Consider the following 23,902-nt stretch of genomic DNA (forward strand, 5'->3'; position numbering starts at 1 on the left):
GGGGTACTGCAGAGTAATGGCAGGGTACTGCAGAGTATTGGGGGGTACTGCAGAGTAATGGTAGGGTACTGCAGAGTAATGGCGGGGTACTGCAGAGTAATGGGGGGGTACTGAAGAGTAATGGCGGGTACTGCAGAGTAATGGCGGGTACTGCAGAGTATTGGGGGTACTGAAGAGTATTGGGGGTACTGCAGAGTAATGGCAGGGTACTGCAGAGTAATGGGGGGTACTGCAGAGTAATGGCAGGGTACTGCAGAGTATTGCAGGGTATTGCAGAGTATTGGCAGTGTATTGGCGGGTATTTCAGAGTATTGGGGGGTATTGCAGAGTATTGGGGGTATTGCAGAGTATTGGGGGGTACTGCAGAGTAATGGCAGGGTACTGCAGAGTATTGGGGGGTACTGCAGAGTAATGGGGGGTACTGCAGAGTAATGGCAGGCTACTGCAGAGTATTGGGGGGTACTGCAGAGTAATGGCAGGGTACTGCAGAGTATTGGGGGGTACTGCAGAGTAATGGCAGGGTACTGCAGAGTATTGGGGGGTACTGCAGAGTATTGGGGGGTACTGCAGAGTAATGGCAGGGTACTGCAGAGTAATGGCGGGGTACTGCAGAGTAATGGGGGGGTACTGAAGAGTAATGGCGGGTACTGCAGAGTAATGGCAGGTACTGCAGAGTATCGGGGGGTACTGCAGAGTATTGGGGGGTACTGCAGAGTAATGGGGGGTACTGCAGAGTAATGGCAGGGTACTGCAGAGTATTGCAGGGTATTGCAGAGTATTGGCAGGGAATTGAGGGGTTAAATTTGGTGAGCAGCGATGTGGGCACTGCAGATGCAGCCCACATCGCTGCTGACACCGATCTCTTTCCCCTCCGCTGTACCGATTGGTACAGAGAGGGGGAGGGAGGAACCGGCATCATAACATGACGCCGATTTATTTACAAGTCATCACTCCGTCATTTGACGGAGCGATTACGTGGTAAACGGCTGCAACGAGCAGCCATTTACCGTGATCCGTGATGCGCCGGGTCCGGTGGACCCGGCGGTCACGGATGATCTCGTGTGCGCGCCCCAGGGGGCGCGCGAGAGCAGAATTCTGGAAGGCCGTTAATTAACGGCCTCTCAGAGTTAAACAACCGCCCTGAAGCCGTTAATCGGCAATGGGCGGTTGTTAAGTGGTTAAAGGCAGGGCAGCTTGTATATATGTCAGCCCCCCCCACACACACCTGTATATATGTCAGCCCCCCAGACACCTGTATATATGCCAGCCCCCCCACACCTGTATATGTCAGCCCCCCCACACCTGTATATTTGTCAGCCCCCCTCACATCTGTATATGTCAGTTCCCCCCACACACCTGCATATATGTCAGTTCTCCCCACACACCTGTATATATGTCAGTCCCCCCCATGCACCTGTATATATGTCAGCCCCCCCCCCCCCACACACACCTGTATACAGTGGTGGCTGGTGCTAAAAAAAATGTGGGGGGCTGACATGTTGCTGACACAGAAAAGCCCAGTACACGAGGGGTGCACATGCACATAGTAGCCAGAGATGGCAGTAAAGAGCTCGATGTCTGTCATTTCCGTAATGCATAGCATGGCTCCTCTTCACCCGTCCTGCCTTTTTCTGGCCCGGGCGGGCCCCTTACAGTTGTAACGGCTGTACTCCCCTGATGGCGGCCCTGCTTAAAGGGGCTGTAAATGCAGAAGGTTTTTTATCTTAATGCAGTCTGTGCATTAGGATAAAACACATTCTGTGTGCAAGAGCCACGTGACAAGCTGCCCCTCTCCTCCTCTCCTCTCCTCCTCCCGACTAACCTCAGTGGGGGATTCTCAGCCCCTCCCGTTGTAGATGTCAGATTGGGAAAAGGAATGGCGGCCAGTCATGTGAGCGTCAAATAATATATACAGGGGCATTTTTTTTAATAAAGCACTGGAGATATTGCATTATCTAACACAGGGGATTACCTGAAGATTCTAAAGTGGGTTTACAACCGTGTTGAGTAGTGTATGTGTATGGGACATTTTCAGAGCGTAAGGATATTGTTGTCACTTTAATGCTCTCTGTGTCACGGACCCAGAACACCTATACAGGTAACAAGTTCTGACTTTCCTCTAATTATATTTGCTGCAAGATTGACCCGGGTCAGTATTGAGGTCAGAGTTGATTCTGCCAGGCAATTGGCATTTTCAGAAGGATGTCACCGATGGCTGCTTCCATATTCCAAATTGCATGGGGTAAAGAGAAACAGAGATAACACTTACATTGGCAGGTCACCATATTAAATCCCTTAATTGTCATCTTAGCTTTTAGTATTTTATTACTGCTAATCCAGTTCCTGTGTTGATCAATGTTTTGATCCAATAATTCAATGATTGTATCGTGTTGTGATATTTTTGGTCAGAAGTTATTGGAATTTAAAAAGGAATATTAATATAAGAGAAACAGAACATTGTATGGAAGTGTGGAACATTTCTTGTTTTATTCTGTTAAATTTTAACTTTTATGGTCTGCTCATCATGTTTAATTTAATTGTAATGTATCAGATTATGTTTTTAAATTGTGTTGCAGGAACAAAGTATATTTTACAATATTGAAATACAGACTGAACAATCATAACTGAAAACAATATTATAATAGTTGTGGACAGCATTAGATATGGTTCCTCTAAACATATTATTTCCCAGTAAATTAGGTTTAAAGCCCAACTCTAGGAAACGTAAAAAGTACACTTGCAGTGGGGCTGGGCCTGTATAGCAAGCGTTAGATTCTTGTTTAGGTCTAGGGGGCATAGAAAAAGAGATTGAATTACCTGATTAGTTACATTGCTTGACTGGTCTTTGCTGTGTCTTCTCCCCCATGCTTCAGCAGTCTAATGCCGCCTACACACGGTCGGAATTCTGGCCAGAAAAAGACAGATGAGGGCTTTTCATCGGAAAATGTGACCGTGTGTATGCTCCTTCGGAATTTAGCTGTCCGAATTTCCGCCAGCCAAAAATTGATAGCATGTTCTCAATTTTCCCGACGGAAAAACTTTCTATCGGTAATTCCGATCGTGTGTATGCATTTCCGACACTCGACAATCACGCATGCTCAGATTAAACTACGAGACAGAAGCTATTGGCTACTGGCTATTGAACTTCCTTCTTCCAGTTCTGTTGTACGTCACTGCGTTCTAAACTATCGGAATTTGGAGTGACCAAGTAGGCAAGACAGCTTGAGCGGAATTCCGTCGGAATTCCATCGGGAAAACCATCAGAGAGAATTCCGATCGTGTGTACATTTCATAAGGTGCTGACATGATCATGACCAATGCAGTGTCCATTATCCTGCACTGGATGTGATAATGCCAAAGGACAGGGGGAGCACCATCTGTCGAGGGATCAGAGCAGGGCTGTCTTTAATATTGATTGGACCCTGGGCAAGTTTTTTCTACCCCCCCCCCCCCCCCCATGCAATTTCCCTCTCCACCTGCTCTGATACATACAATACATAGTAGACTTAAAATCAATTTAATGTTTCAGATCAGGCAGCAATTGCGATTGGTTGCCAGCAGTTACAGCATTTCATTACCGCTTACTGACTGGTTGCAACAGGTTACAGCACACAAACTACGGCTCTCTGATTAGTTGCTAGAAGTTACAGCACATCATCTCCTCACAGCAGGGGAGCATGACATACATATGAATGCCACCTTTATTTACATATCAATGCCGCTGGCTGCAGCTATTTACTTAGTATTGTCGCCGCTATTTACATATGAATGACGGTTATTTACATGTAAACACAGGGTCTGCAGGTGAGTTGTCTGTACACAACAATAGGGCAGAGCTGGGCAGCATTAGTACCAGCACTTTACACTGAGATATCAGGACACAGCACAGGACTAAAACTTCAAGGGGCAAGGGAATTTAAACCTGGATAGTTGGCAAGTATGAGGCAGCTGAATTGGGCCCACCACAATGACAGGGCCCAGGGCAGCTGCCCCTTTTGCCCTACCTTAACGACTGCCCTGGATCAGAGGACCAGGTAAGTTAAAATGCAAAAACTCTCCTCTGGACTTAACATTCAGTTTGTGAGGGTGCAGCCCCACTGGATACAGATCCAACCTGCTCCAAAGCACCCACCCCCCATGTTGAGGGCCTGGTATGGAATTGGGGAGGAACTCCATTCTTTAAAAAAAAAAAAAAAATTGGCATGGGGTTCCCCTTCAGGATTCTCAGAGCACAAGTTGCATGCCAAAGTCAGATCAGTTAACATGTTAATCTGACTTTGATCCAACTTCAATGATGTTGAATAGGCTGAAGTTTGACCAAAGTAGTGCAGGAAAGTTTAAAAGTTTCAAAGTTGGACCAATTAAGATGGCTCTCATAGGAAATCATTAATTTATACAAGTCATGCGACACGTGCTCCCAAAGTCGGAGCGTATGTCGCACCAGTGTGAACCAGGCCTAAAAGATGATCATTGCTTACCTGGTGGATGTTGAGTCACTTCTTAATTTTTTTAAAGATGCTAATATCCACTTCCAGGTGTGTCAGATTGCGTGTTCTCTGCCATGTAGTGTGGCTCCTACCACTGGCCGCTTTGTCGCTACTGTGCTTTGTAGCGACATAGTGGCTGGCGGGATGAACGACAGCATATGAAGGGGAACAGATTTTTGAACGCATCTAGAAGTGGTGGACAGCACTAGCACCAGTATATTTTGAAGAAACAGAAGATTTGACTCAGAACATTCCAGACGGATAAGTATCCATCTATTGCTTTTACAGCTTTTCATTAGTCTATGGTTTCCAATATGGATGACAGGGTATCTATAAATTGCAGTAAACACTATATGTTTTGGGCTGCTTTACTGAACACATTATTATTATACAGGATTTATATAGCGCCAACAGTTTACGCAGCGCTTACATATCACAACCGCTTCCTTCCCAACACACACCAGTGATCGCAGTATAACATGGCTGCTGGGTGAATAAGCCCTAAAGGAAAGCTCTATTGAGAGGAACAGGTAGGCTGCAATTGCTGAAATCTTCTTTTTAAAATGCTAGTTGCCTAGCTGCCATGGTTATCAAATTGCTTCAATCCTATGAATCCTTTGACTCTGCGGGAACGGACAAATCTCCCACGTTGGTTGTCAATATACCCAAACAGTGGCTGCATCTGATTAGATGCAGTCACTGGTCAGCCAACGATTTTGCACCCTCAGTTGATTTATATCGGGTGGGAGGTGGCCGACCGGACCACCCACTAAGCAAATTTTTATTTGAGTCATCAGGAACCAGCCAAAATGTATGCAGTGTATGCAGCTTTAAATCAACATGGCACCAGTACAGATTTTCTTTAAAGTGGGAGTAAACTCCCATCTTTGACTTTTACCTATAGCTAAGCCTATATAATAAGGCTTACCTGTAGGTAGTGTAAACATCTCCTAAATGTGCATCGTTTAGGAGATATTTTTCTATACATGCAGCCAGTGACATCACTGGCGCATTCGCTCTGAAAGAAGCGGCCAACCGGCCTTTACTCCAGATCCCGGTGCCCAGGGCAGGACTTAGGGTGGTGGGGGCCCCTGGGCTTGAGTCACTTTCGGGCCCTACCTTCTATACATTAACGCATTTATCGGCGTACGCACCGGAGTATAACACGCACTCAAAGTTTAGGAGGGGATTTTAAGGAAAAAAACTTTTAGGAGGAAAGTTTAAGGAAAAAAACTTAAATGCCCATCAATGCACCCTTATCAGTGTCTATCTGCAGCCTTGCCCATCCATCTGCAGCCTTGTCCAGTGTCATTGCAGTCTTGTCAGTGTCATTTGCAGCCTTGTCATTGCAGTCTTGAAGTTTAAAAATGGCGCCGCCAAGATACAGAGTCCTGTGTATCTCGGCGGCTCTTGGGTCCTGATGCGGTCCCGAGCGGAGCAGAGAGTAGCCGAGTGTACTCAGCTTGGCTCACGGTCACGCCCAGTCCCTGTGTTATGTCCATCATAGGGCGGGACTGGGCATGACTGTGAGCAGAGCAGTATCTCGGCGGGGGGGCCCCCTATTTGGTGGGGCCCATGGGCTTGAGCCCAGTCAAGCCCAATGGTAAGTCCTGCCCTGCCGGTGCCGTAAACCGTGGCTCCCGCGTGCATGCATGGTAGTGCCGGCATCGCAGCCACGGCCAGTCACAAAGCCAGACTCCGCAAACCCAGAAGAAAGATGGGTGGAGATGGGAATGCCTGCAGTGGTGACAGTTTGGTGCTGGAAGGGCTTCGTTTTAAGGTGAGATTAAGGTAATGTGCTAGTATGCGATGCATACTAGCACATTATGACATTACAATGCAGGGTACAAAAAATAAATAAAAAATGTCCCAGTGGTTTACTACCTTGTTTATTGACTTTGTTTACTGCATAGTAGGTGTAACCAAGACTCATGTGTCTTTCAGCTAATTTGATGCTGATTGTAGCCATTTTCAGCAGGTTCCAGTAGCTATCACATTGCATCATACACTTCCTACAAACATGAAAGCAAGGAAGGCTGATATGTTTGTGTAATTAAAATGTTTAACAATATAATTAGCAAAGGGATTTAGGGTGCTATATTTTGTTGTTTTGTGGTAAATGCGGCTCACCACCATTTGTTATATTATGTATGGAATGTGGCTCTGAGGCCAAGGCTTGGGAACATCTATTAGTAGGCACTGAATATCTCAGGATAGGAATGGAACTTTAGGGTTGGACTTATCACAAATGTGAAAATATGCTGTCAACTATTTTTGAGTATCTTGCATGCTTATATGGTATGGCTATAGAACACAAACTGACAAAAGCAAAAGGCCTAATAAGTAGCTGTTTTTCATTTAAAGTAAATTCTAGTGGACATATTTATGTATTTTCTTTTTGTTTGCTAACCATAACCTGGACTGAAGAGTAACATAAAAAATATATTTTTTTAGTTGGGTAAATATCAACTATTGTATATATAAATATTATGTATTCTTATATCCAGTCAGCAAGGGCTCTTTTTTCATGTGTATTCCACTTTCTCCTTACATCCTTTAAAAAAAAAAGCCTGTGTTTACAAAGCTCAATAGCTAAAGGTGAACCGTATACACAGAAGTAAATTCATTAATTAGAGCACTAAATCATCCAACCTCACCCCCTCCTTCACAGTGCCCCTGTCAGAAGTTTCAATCAGGTAGCATGTCTCAAAATAAACACATCCTCCTGTGCTCTCTCTTTAGAAAATACATAGGGGGACACTTATAAGGCAAATTTGTGGCCTTAAATGCAAATCAGGCTGCTTCTCATTTTGAAAATTCTATGTGCCACAGTTTTGATGTGTATTTCGATCCCTTCACCTGGAATCTTTGGTAGCCAACTGTTACTGATTCACATGACTTTGAAGCCAACGTCCCTGCATGACTTTGATGTGGCTTGTATACAACTTCTTTAACAGAAGTCAATGCAAGTTGTGTTGAAGTTATTTTTGACCCTCTAGTGACGAAACCCATCGGGTTAGCATTTACTGCACCCCACATTGCTTTTACATACCATTTTTTTATATCTTTGTGATCACTTTTTATCATTTCATTTGTTATATATGACATATTCCCATAAACCTCCCGGTTTGACCTGCACTATTTGGCGTCCTCCTTCTCTTTTATCTTTTTTGTCCATATGCTTGCTTGGAGCCTATGAGGAACTGTCTGCAGTGATAACATCCCACCTTGGATACATCCGTGGAGCCTTAAGGACCGAGTGTCGGGGATCCCATAATGGATTGGACTGACCGCCTCCTAGGTACAACATCAACTACAGACCCCATAGGACCCTATGCCCTTTTGACCCATTGTCATATGACACGTGTGTCCACCCAATTTGGTAAGAGTATTTATTTACTTACCTTAGAAGCATCTTGAGAGTAATTTCAGACAAGCTGTTTTCTACACCCATTGCTTTGGTGTCACTCCATTAAGAAGAATATCACTTGCATACGCTTGTGGACTTATTTCTCTACATTTGATTTGTGCACCTTTTGTGGTTCAACTTTTTATCCTCACTATTTATATGTAATGAGTTATTTTTTACATTGAGATAATACACATATACACGTACTTCACTGTACACATTAGCGCTACACTTTTTTTTCACCATTTATATTCAACTTTGTTTGAGTGTTGGCAGCTCATTCACTTTTATTTTTATTTATTCGTGTTTTCAGAACAGTCTTTCCCTTGCACCCAGGGCTGGACTGGGACAAAAATGTGGCCCTGGACTTCATCATGACCGGCCCACTTTCATTTTGAGTGTCCCCAACAGCGTCCCCCTTACATCAGAGAGTCCCAATCAGCAGCCCACTTCCCATCAGAGAGTACCCATCAGAAGCCCCCTTCACATCAGAGAGTCCCCATCAGAAGCTCCCTTTACATCAGAGAATCCCCACCAGCAGCCCCCTTCACATCAGAGAGTCCCCATCAGCAGCCCCCTTCACATCAGATTCCCCATCAGCAGTCCCCTTTACATCAGAGTCCCAATCAGCAGACCCTTCACATCAGAGTCCCCATCAGCAACCCCTTTCACATCAGAGAGTTTCCATCAGCAGCCCCCTTTACATCAGAGAGTCCCCATTGGCAGCCCCCTTCACATCAGAGCATCCTTGATCTCCTCCCCTCCCACATGTACTCACAGTTTTGAAGGCAGCTTCTGGTTCCTCTCTCCAGTCATGTGATAACAAGTGATAAGGGGAGAGAGGAAGGAAAGTCTGCCGGCTGTCCATCTCCCCCTGCAGGCTGGAGGGAGCATAGCGCCTAATGCTTTCTCCAGCAAGTGACGGAAGCAGCTCCTCCTGACAGGAGTGAAATCGTGATCATTCACTGTCTGAGAGGAACGGTTTCAGGACTGCACCTGACCGGCCCACTGAGCCATTTGGCCCACCGGGAAACTCCCGGTAGTCCCAATGGCCAGTCCATGCCTGCTTGCATCCCCATCCCAAAGTAGTCCAGGAACCTTTTTCTAAGTCGGAGTGACTTGAGTCCCACAGATTAGAATGGTTCCATTGCCGTTAATGGGTTGCAGCAGTGTGTACAGGGGCTGAGACAGATTTTCATTCTAAACAGGTGCACAGTTCAGAGGTGGCCAGAGGTAGCTTTTATTCTGTCGTAGTACTTTAGAACAGCCAATGGTGGAACTTACAGTAGGTGACCGCGATATTGTGTCAATCTCGTCGCTTTTATCGGCGAGATTGACACCCTACGAGCCCCGTCGCGGGAGCCAGCGCCGAGCTGGCTTGCATCGGGAAAGGAAAAATGTTTCTTTTCCTTTCCTGATAAGCGACAAGCATCGCTGCCCGGGTTCACACTGGTGCAGGGATCCAAATTGGATTCCCGCCAAAACCAGGCACTGTATTTGGTATGAATCCTAAGGGAAAACTCCACGCCAAATAAAAAAAAAAACGTCATGGGTTCCCCCTCTGGAGGCATACCAGGCCCTTAGGTCCGGTAGGGATTTTAAGGGGAACGCCAAAAAAAACAGCGTGGGATCCCCCCCCCAAAATCCATACCAGACCCCTATTCGAGCACACAGCCTGGCAAAGGGGGTGGAGATGAGCGTGCCCTCAACATGGAGGGGTGGGTGCTTTGGGAAAAGGGGGCACCCTGCGGCCTCCTAGCCTCCTCCTCTTGTAAAAAAAAAATGCACGATGCATGAAAATGCATGCAAAACGCATAAAAAAATGCATACAAATACACAACAAAAAAACACAGAAACATTTTATGCAGCAGCACCGGGTAATACTACTGGACAGGAGGACATACAGTTGTTTCCAAAATGTTCGATTTAGTTCCAAAACGTATGCACACTTATTACACACGATCGGAATTTCGGCCAGCAAAAGACAGATGAGAGCTTTTCGTCGGTAAATGCGACCGTGTGTATACTCCATCAGAATTTTGCTGGCCGAATTTCGGCCAGCAAAAGATTGAGAGCATGTTCTCAATTTTTCAGACGGAAAAAGTTCAGATCGGAAATTCCGATCGTCTGTAGCAATTCTGACAAGCAAAATTTCTACGCATGCTTGGAAACAATTCAACGCACGCCCGGAAGCATTGAACTTTATTTTCTCGGCTCGCCATCAGAGCTTTTTCTGACCATAATTCCTATCACTGTGTAGGCGGCGTTAGAGGAAAACTGGAAAAGAATAACAGAATGGTTGCCTCTTAAAAGCTATTAGTTGTTAGCTTTCATTTTTTAACCTACAGCTGATATGGACAGCTTATTTTAAATAGACCATTATTAGTTTAGATTTTCTTACATAAATAAAAGAGAGTCTTCATAGCACTGAGAATGAAAAGGTGGTTTAGGCCTCTTTCACACGGGGCGGATCAGTAATGATCCGCCCCGTGAAGATCCGCTCGCTCAGCGGGGATCGCTCCGTTGTCCCCGCTGAGCCGGCTGCGGACAGGGCGGTCTCCGCACACTGTGCAGGGACCGCCCTGTCAGATCTCCGCTCTCCTCTATGGGGATCGGACGAGCACGGACCGTCTGTCTGTGTTCGTCCGATCCGCTCTGCAGACGGATAGAAAAATAGGATTTTCCTCCGTCTGCAGAATCGGACTGTTGCGGAGGCGGACTAAATCGGGTGTCTGCGGATGCTCATCCGCAGACACCCGCTATCCCATAGGGATGAATGTATATCCGTATTTCATCCGCAAACGGATGGATGAAATACGGACATACCATCCGCATGTGTGAAAGGGGTCTTAGTGACATATTGTAACGTTTTTCATTATTGCAACATACAATATGGGCTTTTATAATGAGACAATACAGTGCCTTGCAAAAGTATTCGGCCCCCTTGAACTTTTCAACCTTTTGCCACATTTCAGGCTTCAAACATAAAGATATAAAATTTTAATTTTTTTGTGAACAATCACCAACAAGTGGGACACAATTGTGAAGTGGAACGAAATCTATTGGATATTTTAAACTTTTTTAGCAAATAAAAAACTGAAAAGTGGTGCGTGCAAAATTATTCGGCCCCTTTACTTTCAGTGCAGCAAACTCACTCCAGAAGTTCAGCGAGGATCTCTGAATGATCCAATGTTGTCCTAAATGACTGATGGTGATAAATAGAATCCACCTGTGTGTAATCAAGTCTCTGTATAAATGCACCTGCTCTGTGATAGTCTCAGGGTTCTGTTGAAAGCGCAGAGAGCATCATAAAGACCAAGGAACACACCAGGCAGGTCCGTAATACTGTTGTGGAGAAGTTTAAAGCCGGATTTGGATACAAAAAGATTTCCCAAGCTTTAAACATCCCAAGGAGCACTGTGCAAGCGATCATTTTGAAATGGAAGGAGTATCAGACCACTGCAAATCTACCAAGACCTGGCCGTCCCTCTAAACTTCCAGCTCAGACAAGGAGAAGACTGATCAGAGATGCAGCCAAGAGGCCCATGATCACTCTGGATGAACTGCAGAGAACTACAGCTGAGGTGGGAGAGTCTGTCCATAGGACAACAATCAGTCGTACACTGCACAAATCTGGCCTTTATGGAAGAGTGGCAAGAAGAAAGCCATTTCTCAAAGATATCCATAAAAAGTCTTGTCTAATGTTTGCCACAAGCCACCTGGGAGACACACCAAACATGTGGAAGAAGGTGCTCTGGTCAGATGAAACCAAAATCAAACTTTTTGCCCACAATGCAAAACGATATGTTTGGCGTAAAAGCAACACAGCTCATCACCCTCAACACACCATCCCCACTGTCAAACATGGTGGTGGCAGCATCATGGTTTGGGCCTGCTTTTCTTCAGCAGGGACAGGGAAGATGGTTAAAATTGAGGGGAAGATGGATGCAGCCAAATACAGGACCATTCTGGATGAAAACCTGTTGGAGTCTGCAAAAGACCTGAAACTGGGATGGAGATTTATCTTCCAACAAGACAATGATCCCAAACATACAGCAAAATCTACAAAGGAATGGTTCACAAATAAACGTATCCAGGTGTTAGAATGGCCAAGTCAAAGTCTAGACCTGAATCCAATCGAGAATCTGTGGAAAGAGCTGAAAACTGCTGTTCACAAACGCTCTCCATCCAACCTCACTGAGCTCGAGCTGTTTTGTAAGGAAGAATGGGCAAGAATTTCAGTCTCTCGATGTGCAAAACTGATAGAGACATACCCCAAGCGACTTGCAGTTGTAATCGCAGCAAAAGGTGGCTCTACAAAGTATTAACGCAAGGGGGCCGAATAATTTTGCACACCCCACTTTTCATTTTTTTATTAGTTAAAAAAAGTTTCAAAAAACCAATAGATTTTGTTCCACTTCACAATTGTGTCCCACTTGTTGGTGATTCTTCACAAAAAATAAAAATTTTATATCTTTATGTTTGAAGCCTGAAATGTGGCAAAAGGTTGAAAAGTTCAAGGGGGCCGAATACTTTCGCAAGGCACTGTATACTATATCTTTGTTGCTAGAACTCCTATATGAGCCTCTTTCACATGTCATATAAGTATGGAAAGTGTTTTTAGCTCTTCTCTTAAATTATACATTTTAAGGATCCCATTTTTACATGCACATTAATTGTTAATGGCATCCCACTCTTAGTCTGTAGGGTTCAATATTGAGTTGGCCCACCCTTTGCAGCTATAACAGCTTCAACTCCTCTGGGAAGGTCGTCCACAAGGTTTGGGAGTGTCTATGGGAATGTTTGACCATTCTTCCAGAAGCACATGTGAGGTTAGGCACTGATTTGAACGAGAGGGCCTGGCTCGCAGGCTCCACTCTAATTGATCCCAAATTTGTTCTATCAGGTTGAGGTCAAGTTCCTCCACCACAACCTCACTCATCCATGTCTTTATGGACCTTGCTTTGTGCACTGGTGCGCAGTCATGTAGGAACAGGAAGGGGCCATCCCCAAACTGTTCCCATAAATTTGGGAGCATGAAATAGTCCAAAATGTCTTGGTATGCTGATGTCATAAGAGTTCCCTTCGCTGGAACTAAGGGGCCAAGCGCAACCCCTGAAAAACAACTCCAAATAAGAATAATCTATCCTCCACCAAATGATTTGGATAAGTGCAAAAGCAAGGTCTATAAAGACATGGATGAGCGAGTTTGGGGTGGAGAAACGTGACTGGCCTGCACAGAATCCTGACCTCAACCCGATAGAACACCTTTGGGATGAGTTAGAGCAGAGACTGCAAGCCAGGCCTTCTCATCCAACATCAGTGCCTGACCTCACAAATGCGCTTCTGGAAGAATGGTCAAATGTTCCCATAGACACACTCCTAAACCTTGTGGACAGGCTTCCCAGAAGAGTTGAAGCTGTTGTAGCCAATGACGTTCATGTGTGTGTAAAGGCAGGCATTCCAATACTTTTGACAATATAGTGTATATATATATATATATATATATATATATATATATTATATACTGTATTACATACAGGTCTACATATTTCCTAACAATAAAATAATTCTAACTACAAAAAAAAGTGCACAAATGCTGCTGAATTCCTATCACAAAGCAATTATACCTCCTGCCCACATTCTGAACTTCCGGTGTACCTAAATTAGGTAATCTTCTGTTGGACCCACACTATAGGCAGAGTGGGCTGGAGATAGGAAACTGGGGGCAGAATATTGACATTAGATAACAGGCACTGGACTTGCACCCGATGTTTGTTATATTTTCACATCCGGATTACTTTAGGGATTAGTGCAATTTTATTACATTTATCTTTTTACTGCTCCTCTTCCCCTCTCCCAGAAGTCAGGTAAAATGTATAACTACTTGTCACCCCATTCTTGCAAGATCTTTGTTGTAAACCTGCTCAGTACAATGCAGCCTTTTGTTTTTTTGGTGCGTTCTTAAACATTTGTGTAGAATGTAGAATGCTGTATAAGCCCATACTGCTTTTCCATTTGTTTTAGGTAGAATGCAGAACCATCGCTCCCAACTGTCCCTGATTTGGAGGGACTGTCCCTGATTTGGAGCAATGTCCCTCTGTCCCTCTCTCCTCCTCATTTGTCCCTCATTTTGGTCTGATCTATATAGCTGTATATAAAATGCACTTTTTATCAATCAAAAATTGTTGTTCAGCGCTAAACCTTTCATCGGATTTCTAAATTGCTGCATTTGTAAATTCCAAAAGCCAATATAAAGAAATAGTAGTGGTAAAAAAAAAAAAAAGCACTTGTGGGTTTAACCAATCTTGTTTTTTTCGTATAATTCTCCTTTAAGGGGGAGTGGCAAGGGGTGTGTCCTATATCAGCATACTTTTGCTGATAGGTGTCCCTCATTCCCATCTCAAAAAGTTGGGAGTTATGGAGAACTTCTTTCAAGTTTTATCACAGTTTGTCATCCTAATTGAAGATTTACACTCACTTCTTGTCCCTAAGACACCAAGACAGGAAATAAGGAGAACAGGAAAATTTGAATTTGTCTAAATTTTCTTCTTAAAAGGTCCTTATCGGTGTCATTTTTTCAAATATGTTATGAATTCTATCTTTGATGAAAAAAAAAAACAGACACTGTCACAGATGCTGTAATGGCGGGCTACAGGGGCGTACCTAGAGCACTTGGCATATGTCCTATATCTGGCACCCCCCACACTTTAAAATATAAAAACACCCACAAAAATGTAATGTTTTTTTTTTTTTAACATTCTGCTTAAAAATTTGTGAATCAGTACTGCTTGGACCTTGAAGAAGGGGACATACCCCGAAAGCTTGTCCTGAAAAATTGTATGTTTGCATGACAGTACTCAAATTTTCTCTGTCACAATTGCACTAATATGGCTACAATCACCTCAAGTATAATGTTTCTCTCAAATTTTTAATTTTTGTATAAATGAATAAAAAAATAAATAAATAAATAAACCGTAACGTCAGCCCAATTGTTTTGAATAATGTGAAAGATGTTTTACGCTGAGTAAATAGATACCTCACATGTGTGGTTTGGACACCGTTTATATTTGCAGCCACGACCTACGTACGTGCTTTTTTTGATGCACGAACTTGGAGGGATGGGGCGCATTAAAGATTTTTTTTTCTTATTTATTTATTTTTCTGATCACGTTTATTGCTGTCACAAGGAATGTAAACATCCCTTGTGACAGTGATAGGTGGTGACAGGTACTCTTTATGGAGGGATCAGGGATCTAAAAGATACCAAACCTCTCCTCTGCACTTCAAAGTATTCAAAATGCCAAGATCAGCGTGGGATGGGAGACCTGGGTGGAGTGGTGGGACGTACCCTCCTGCTCTTTGTAATAACAGTTGATGCTGTTCATACATGGCAGCCAGTGACAATAGATAGGACAGGACGGAGGTGACAATAGATGGGACAGGACGGAGGTGTCAGTCACTCAGATCCCACATTTTTGGACAGATTGCTGTCAGGGAAGTGGAGGGCTCACCATGGAGGGCTGGACAGGAGCTACTATGAGGGAGACATCGGAGTGAGATGGGGAGACAGCTGACAATACAAAGTATGGGCCATACTTTGCATTATCTGCTGTCCCCAGGGACAGAACCGATCCAGAGATCCCACTGTATGGCAATCTCTGGATCGGATCTGTCCCTGGGGACAGCCGACAATGACATCATTGGCATTGATGATTTGATTTGTTTTTTGGAACTGACCTGCTGAAAGGGCGTGTTGCTTGCTGGACCCAATGGATGGGATCTGATGGCTGCAGGGAAGATGGCAAGATGCTACTGTGACCTGCTGCTTACTGGACGGATCTAATGGCCGCAAATGTGGGTGTGGGTCACTGTCTGTCTACACCTGGTCTGAAGATGCCCCCCCCTTATCATACCAGCTCATCTACTTAACCTGGGTGGTGAAAACAGCAACACCACCCCCCCTTTTATCAGGTGCACAGCTTAGCTACTAAAGGTGGGTGGTAGACACAGAACAAAGCCCCCCATATCAAATCAGCTCAGCTACATTATAATACCTGGGTGGTGGTGGTGGACAACCCCCCCTGTTATAAGGCCATTTCAGGGTGGCAGGGCCGACACAAACACCCCCTCAGTCTGGGCGGCGGTGGAAACCATGCCAACCAACACACACCCTTATCACTAGCTCGGTAGGTGGAGGACAACGCCATTGCAAACTCCCCCCCTCCCCCCCCGGCAGGCAGCTAGCTGGCTGGCTCTCAGCCTCAGATACACAGCCGCACCACCAGGGCAGTGAATGATGGCACGCAGGCCTGACTTGGCAGCACAGCAGTGGTGGGAGAAGCAGCAGGAACACAGTGACACACCACAAGACCAGGCTAATAGAACCGTAATGCAGGCGGTTTTCCGGCTGAAAAAAAATCCCAAAGTGAGCAGCCAGGACTCTTGAAGCCCTCAGGATGGTGTCACCCGATCCAGGTACGGTGCACACCCCCATAGCAATACCACTAACAGTCTGACACCCCTTCAATGTGTGGCACCTGGGGAGGCCCCCCCCCACTCCCCCTGTTGGTACGTCCCTGGTGGGCTGCTAGAGAACAAATTCGTCAAGAACTTTCTGATTTATCAATAAATGGTGTATTACATGCTATTCATACCCAAACTGTCACTATGAGATTAATTTTCTGTATTCTGCAAAAAAAAAACCTGGTTGATCTTGCTGTTCTCTGTCTCTCCCTTCTGTTCATGTCCCCCAATTCAGCTAGGGATTTTACAGGTGTGGTGGCAACTCTACACATGCTCAGTTTTCAGTTAGTATCTATGCTGAGCATTTCCTTCCTCCTATCACTTCTGAGTAGCCCATGTGACTAAATTCACACATGTGGGTATATACACAGTGGTAAATGACAGCCCACTCCATCCCTCTTCTTCCATGCCCACTAACCAGCTAAATACTGTGGGGATGGGATATTAGATATAGATTGATAGAGGCTTCACCTCCCTGTTATTCTATAACATAGGCAGGAGGGGCGTTACATAGCCTGTAACTGGCAGAAATCCACCCACACCATGTTATTGCCAAACAATAATAAAGATTTCAAATGTATTCCAACAGCTGTGTTTATTTCTATTTTGAACACGTGACCAGCAGCAGCAGAGGACTAGAAGCTCCTCCGTTTCCCTGCAGACAGGCTGGGATGAGAATGAGTCCTGTAACAGCTTAAATATTGATTAGGAAAAAGGTACTTATTTTTTTTTCTTTTAATTAAAATAGTTACATCATCCATATACAGAAATAGAAGGAACAATGTAAATTAAACAGTGTGTGTTTATTATCGCTTTAAGTCTATGACACATAATCCAGACAGTGATGATTACACTCTCAGACACAACCTGTGAAGAGGTTTTTCTACTTCAAGACAACAATTTTAGCACCAGTCGATTGATAGTGATCGTCACCGAAGCAGGTTATCTGAGAGCACCTGCTATTGTATGAAATGTCTGTAACCATGCACAGGAATGTAATGGAGTTTACAGTATGGTAGCACCTAACAGAGGCAAACGTATTTAAAGTAGAACTGTAAGACTATTTTGGATAGAGCAAGGGAGGGTTATAACCTGTCAGATTTTTCACTATCTGTGTCCCATTGCGGAGATTTCCCTTCAATTCCTGTCCCATAGCCAAACAGGAAGTGAGATGAAATCCCTGCAAATTAAGTGAATTTCATGGGGACCCCCAGGCCATAAGATCTAGTGTCCCTATTAGAAGATTCCCCCTCTTTTACTTTTCTGGGGTCAACCCAAAAATTGTGCTTTTTATTTACTTTTACTTTCAAAGATAATGGTAAACAGGACGAAGAGAGAGGGTGAATGTCCCTAATGAGGGCACAGACAGCAATAAAAACTGACAGGTGTTCTAATCTATCTCCACTCTATCCAAAACTAAAAATTTTGTTGCCTATAGTTATACTTTAATTTCTGATTAGAGCAGTCAGAGTTTCTGCTTAATGCATTTAAATATTCTTTTAATGAAAGTTAAGAAATATGGCGCAAGAATATACTTACAGAACAAAAATACAAAACAAGCAAAGCAATAGCAAAATAAATGGGATTTAACCTACAGTTTCAAAAAAAGTATGTGAACCCTTTTGGAATGATATGGATTTATGCACAAATTGGTCATAAAATATGATCTGATCTTCATCTAAGTCACAACAATAGACAATCACAGTCTGCTTAAACTAATAACACACAAAGAATTAAATGTTACCATGTTTTTATTGAACACACCATGTAAACATTCATAGTGCAGGTGGAAAAAGTATGTCAACCCTTGGATTTAATAACTGGTTGAACCACCTTTGGCAGCAATAACTTCTACCAAACGTTTCCTGTAGTTGCAGATCAGACGTGCACAACGGTCAGGAATAATTCTTGACCATTCCTCTTTACAGAACTGTTTCAGTTCAGCAATATTCTTGGGATGTCTGGTGTGAATAACTTTCTTGAGGTCATGCCACAGCATCTCAATCGGGTTGAGGTCAGGACTCTAAATGGACCCCTCCAAAAGGCGTATTATCTTTTGTTTAAGCCATTCTGTTGTTGCTTTACTTCTATTCTTTGGGTCATTGTCCTGTTGCAACACCCATCTTCTGTTGCGCTTTAGCTGGTGGACAGATGGCTTTAAGTTCTCCTGCAAAATGTCTTGATAAACTTGGGAATTCATTTTTCCTTCGATGATAGCAATCCGTCCAGGCCCTGACGCAGAAAATCAGCCCCAAACCATGATGCCCCCACCACCATAATTCACAGTTGGGATGGGGTTTAATGTTGGCATGCTGTGCCTCTTTTTCTCCACACATAGTGTTGTGTGTTTCTTCCAAACAACTCAACTTTGGTTTCATCTGTCCATAGAATATTTTGCCAGTACTGCTGTGGAACATCCAGGTGCTCTTGTGCAAACTGTAAACGTGCAGCAATTTTTTTTTTTGGACAGTAGTGGCTTCCTCTGTGGTATCCTCCTATGAAATCCATTCTTGTTTAGTGTTTTATGTATCGTAGATTCGCTAACAGGGATGTTAGCATATGCCAGAGACTTTTGTAAGTCTTTAGCTGACACTCTAGGATTCTTCTTAACCTCATTGAGCAGTCTGCGCTGTGCTCTTGCAGTCATCTTTACAGGACTCCCACTCCTAGGGAGAGTAGTAGCAGTGCTAAACTTTATCCATTTATAGACAATTTGTCTTACCATGGACTGATGAACAGCAAGGCTTTTGGAGATACTTTTATAACCCTTTCCAGCTTTATGCAAGTCAACAATTCTTAATCGTAGGTCTTCCGAGAGCTCTTTTGTGTGAGGCATCATTTACATCAGGCAATGCTTCTTGTGAAAAGCAAACCCAGAACTGGTGTTTTTTTTATAGGGCAGGGTAGCTGTAACCAACACCTCCAATCTCATCTCATTGATTGGACTCCAGTTGGCTGACACCTCACTCCAATTAGGCTGGGTTCACATATGAGAACGCATTTGCTCACAGCAGGGGTCTGGTGCATCCTCGTTCTCCATTCCAGATTTCAGCCTGAACTTTTGGCTGAATTTGGACCTGGAACAGACCAAAAGACGCACAGGGCTCCTGTGCAAATCGCACTGGAGCCGATGCGGAGATATGTGAACCGGCTCCATAGACAGCGGGTCACAATCTTCTGCTGTGCGCACTAATGTGAAGCCAGCCTTAAGGTGGTGTCTGCTATACTAAATAAAGCAGATTTTTTTTCTTTTCTGCTTGTTACTTGTGGTTTTGCATGATACTGGTCACACATAATTGTATAGTTTTGGTAATACTTTGTTACTATTACTGCTTTAATTGTACTTGTAAACCATTGAAGTCTTCATCTGTTTTTATGCGCCCATTACAGGTACTGTCCATGAAGAACAGTATGAGTTTACAGTAATGGGTTGAATATATCAACCTTTCAGTAACTCTACATGGAAAAGCATCCAAAAATGTTACTTTATGGGCATGAAACGCAAGTAAACTTTAAACTGTATATGTATTTATGCAAAAGACATATGTTACTGAGCACATCCTTTAATGCAGTCCATAATTTGAATACACAAGCTTAGTACCTTCACCATGGCTAAACATGAGAAAGTTTCATAGAAAGGTTATTATGCAAGAAAGCTTTCTGTTCTCACCTATTCAAGTTGGCATAAGATGGAGCACAGTTGGTCACCATGTCCTACGTAAGCACCAGATTTCTTACTTTTTGGAAAAAAATGCTTTGGCTAATTGAACTCCCAATACACTGCAATGGAGCAAACCATTTTTTGTCATACAGTGAAGCCAATGTCGGATGGCACCAGGGGAAGCAGTACATTGACATAAGCAAATAACAACTAGGCTTATATCGTAGTAATATTTCCACATCTGGCACAAAGCAGGCAGAGTGGGCTAGAGGCATAAGCACCGTGGGCATTGGCATTATCAAAAAAACAGCAACCTGAACTTGATCTACAGTAATATTTTCACATGTGCCTTACTTAACCCCATCCACCCAACACATTTGGGTTGAGTTCTCTATTAACACCTTTATATGGCCACTTCAAAGCTCTACTCCAATTATGGGATTTGCAGAAGTAAATCAACATAGAGCATATAATCCCGATCATTTCAAAATGGAATGCAAACACCTCACACAAATTATTATTTTAGATACTTATTTTCCAAAGTACATACATACATACAGATGATGCTTTTTCATGAAAACATTATAAAATATGTTTGTGAAGGTTTTACAATCTGTCAGTTAGCTTATTAAACACTGCAGTGCGTATACATGATTTAAATGTTCATACTAACTTGTGACTAAGTCACGCCTTGTAGTGACTGTAAACAAATGCATAAAAAAGCTAAACATGCTCAAACGCATTTCAGCGGGCTTATATATTTCTCTATATGACTATATTAAGTGCAGTCTAACTTACATAAAGAGCTTGCTGACAATAGGACTATAATTATTTCATACTACCGATGTTATAGAAGCATATGATCAAAGAGAAACCAAGTACGCAGTTGTAAGAACTGTCAATAAAAATAATTTTATTAACACCTTTGTTTTCCTGTCACGATATGTTTAAAAGGGTCTGTAGATAAGATAATACCGGATGTATAAATGAAAACACCCAGTGGATGGCTAGTCATTTTTGTTCACTGATTTCATTAAAGTTTGTGGCCAGGGAAAATTAGGCTAACCTCAATGGAGCACATGGGTGAAATGAGTTACCTCCTTGGAGCACATGAGTGAAATGAGTTACCTCCTTGGAGCACGGTGGTGAAAGCAGTTACCTCCTAGGAGCACATGGGTGAAAGGAGTTACCTCCTAGGAGCACATGGGTGAAAGGAGTTACCTCCTAGGAGCACATGGGTGAAAGCAGTTACCCCGTTGGAGCACATGGGTGAAAGGAGTTACCTCCTAGGAGCACATGGGTGAAAGGAGTTACTCCGTTGGAGCACATGGGTGAAAGGAGTTACCTCCTAGGAGCACATGGGTGAAAGGAGTTACCTCCTAGGAGCACATGGGTGAAAGGAGTTACTCCGTTGGAGCACATGGGTGAAAGGAGTTACCTCCTAGGAGCACATGGGTTAAAGGAGTTACCTCCTTAGAGCACGGGGTGAAAGAAGTTAACTCCTAGGAGCACATGGGTGAAAGGAGTTACCCCGTAGGAGATTCATGGGTGAAAGGAGTTACCTCCTAGGAGCACATGGGTAAAAGGAGTTACCTCCTTGGAGCACATGGGTTAAAAGAGTTACCTCCTTGGAGCACGGGGGTGAAAGGAGTTAACTCCTAGGAGCACATGAGTGAAAGGAGTTACCACCTAGGAGCACATGGGTGAAAGAAGTTACCTCCTTGGAGCACATGGGTGAAAGGAGTTACCTCCTTGGAGCACATGGGTGAAAGGAGTTGCCTCCTTGGAGCACATGGGTGAAAGGAGTTACCTCCTTGGAGCACATGGGTGAAAGAAGTTACCTCCTTGGAGCACATGGGTGAAAGGAGTTAACTCCTAGGAGCACATGGGTGAAAGGAGTTACCTCCTTGGAGCACATGGGTGAAAGAAGTTACCTCCTTGGAGCACATGGGTGAAAGGAGTTAACTCCTAGGAGCACATGGGTGAAAGAAGTTACCTCCTTGGAGCAGAAAAAGGGAGTTGTGGGAGAAAAAAGGGTCCAAACATGGAACACCATAGCCATGAATTACCCTAATATCACCCAGTAAAGTGACGGACTGTCTTGATACCAAGTTATATAAAAAAATATAAATTTTATTATTAAATACAAATTTAAAAGATTTTTTAAGAGAAAAAAACATATAAATAAAGAGTTTCAATTAATACATAGTATGGTTGTAACATAAACATATGTGTTACGGCGATATTTAGTGTCCAATTCGGAAACGGAATATGGATAGTTAGATGCAGAGGGGGATCCTGTCCTCCAACTGGTTCAAGATAGAGACTGTATTGGTGTCAACCAAGTTGATCCTGATAAAGATATATATAAGTTGTATTACATATAGCCAGATAGAAATAATTTAAATCAGACTATATATAAAAAAAGTGACCAGAGGAATTGAATAAAATAAAGGACATTACCGGTTAGTAAGATCCCTCTTCGTTCCAGATCTTTCCTATGTGTATTTTGTATATATTATCTTGTAAAGCAATACACCAAATGTTTTTTGAATTATGTTAATTTGTGTACAATAATTTTTTGACATGGTATGTTCAATTTCAGACAAACAAGGTCTCCTGAAGAAGCGACAGAAAAGTCGCGAAACTAGTAGAAAATAAAGACCGAATTGGACACTAAATATCGCCGTAACACATATGTTTATGTTACAACCATACTATGTATTAATTGAAACTCTTTATTTATATGTTTTTTTCTCTTAAAAAATCTTTTAAATTTGTATTTAATAATAAAATTTATATTTTTTTATATAACTTGGTATCAAGACAGTCCGTCACTTTACTGGGTGATATTAGGGTAATTCATGGCTATGGTGTTCCATGTTTGGACCCTTTTTTCTCCCACAACTCCCTTTTTCTGTATTTAATGTATAAGGATGAGGATACCGCATACTTGATTATATTTTGTTTATAGTATTTGAGGCACAACAATACAATTACCTCCTTGGAGCACATGGGTAAAAGGCGGTACAGTGGATATAAAAAGTCTACACACCCCTGTTAAAGAGTTAGGTTTCTGTGATGTAAAAAAATGAGACAAAGATAAATCATTTCAAAACTTTTTCCACCTTTAACCACTTAAAGCCTGAAAGGATTTGGCCCCTTAAAGCGGAGTTCCAGCTGCAATTTTTTTTTTTAAAAGTCAGAAGCTACAAACACTGCAGCTGCTGATTTTTTAATAAGGACACTTACCTGTCCATGGAGCCCATGATGTCAGCCCCCCGAGGCCGATCCATTCATCGTATTGGTTGCAGGTGCCGCCATATCAACTAAGGGATTCCTACTCTGCATGCAGCGCTTCCTGAATGTCCCTGTCATCTTCTGGGACACACTAAGGTCAGCGGGGGGAGAAAGCAGTGGGGGAGAAGAGGACATGATGCACTGGGCCGCAGTGATGCTGGTGCGGAAGTACAGAAAGTACTTCATAAAAGGTAAGGAAAAAAAAAACTATCCAAAATCGAGTGGGGGAGGGGTTGTAATTCCTTTAAGATAAAGTTGTAAAAGTGGGTGGAACTCCACTTTAATGACCAGGCCATTTTTTTGTGATACGACACTGCGTCGCTTTAACCACTTCAGCCTAGGAAGATATGGCTGCTCAATGACAAGGCCATTTTTTGTGTTATGGCACTGCTTCGCTTTAACTGACAATTGCACGGTTGTTGTACTCAAACTAAATTGACACCCTTTTTTTCCCCACAAATGGAGCTTTCCTTTGGTGGTAATTGATCACCTCTGCTGCGGTTTTGATTTTTTCGCTAT

Source organism: Lithobates pipiens, unplaced genomic scaffold (genome assembly GCF_037356315.1).
Source record: "Lithobates pipiens isolate NorthernLeopardFrog02 unplaced genomic scaffold, aLitPip1_a1.2 Scaffold_16, whole genome shotgun sequence".
NCBI lineage: Eukaryota > Metazoa > Chordata > Amphibia > Anura > Ranidae > Lithobates > Lithobates pipiens.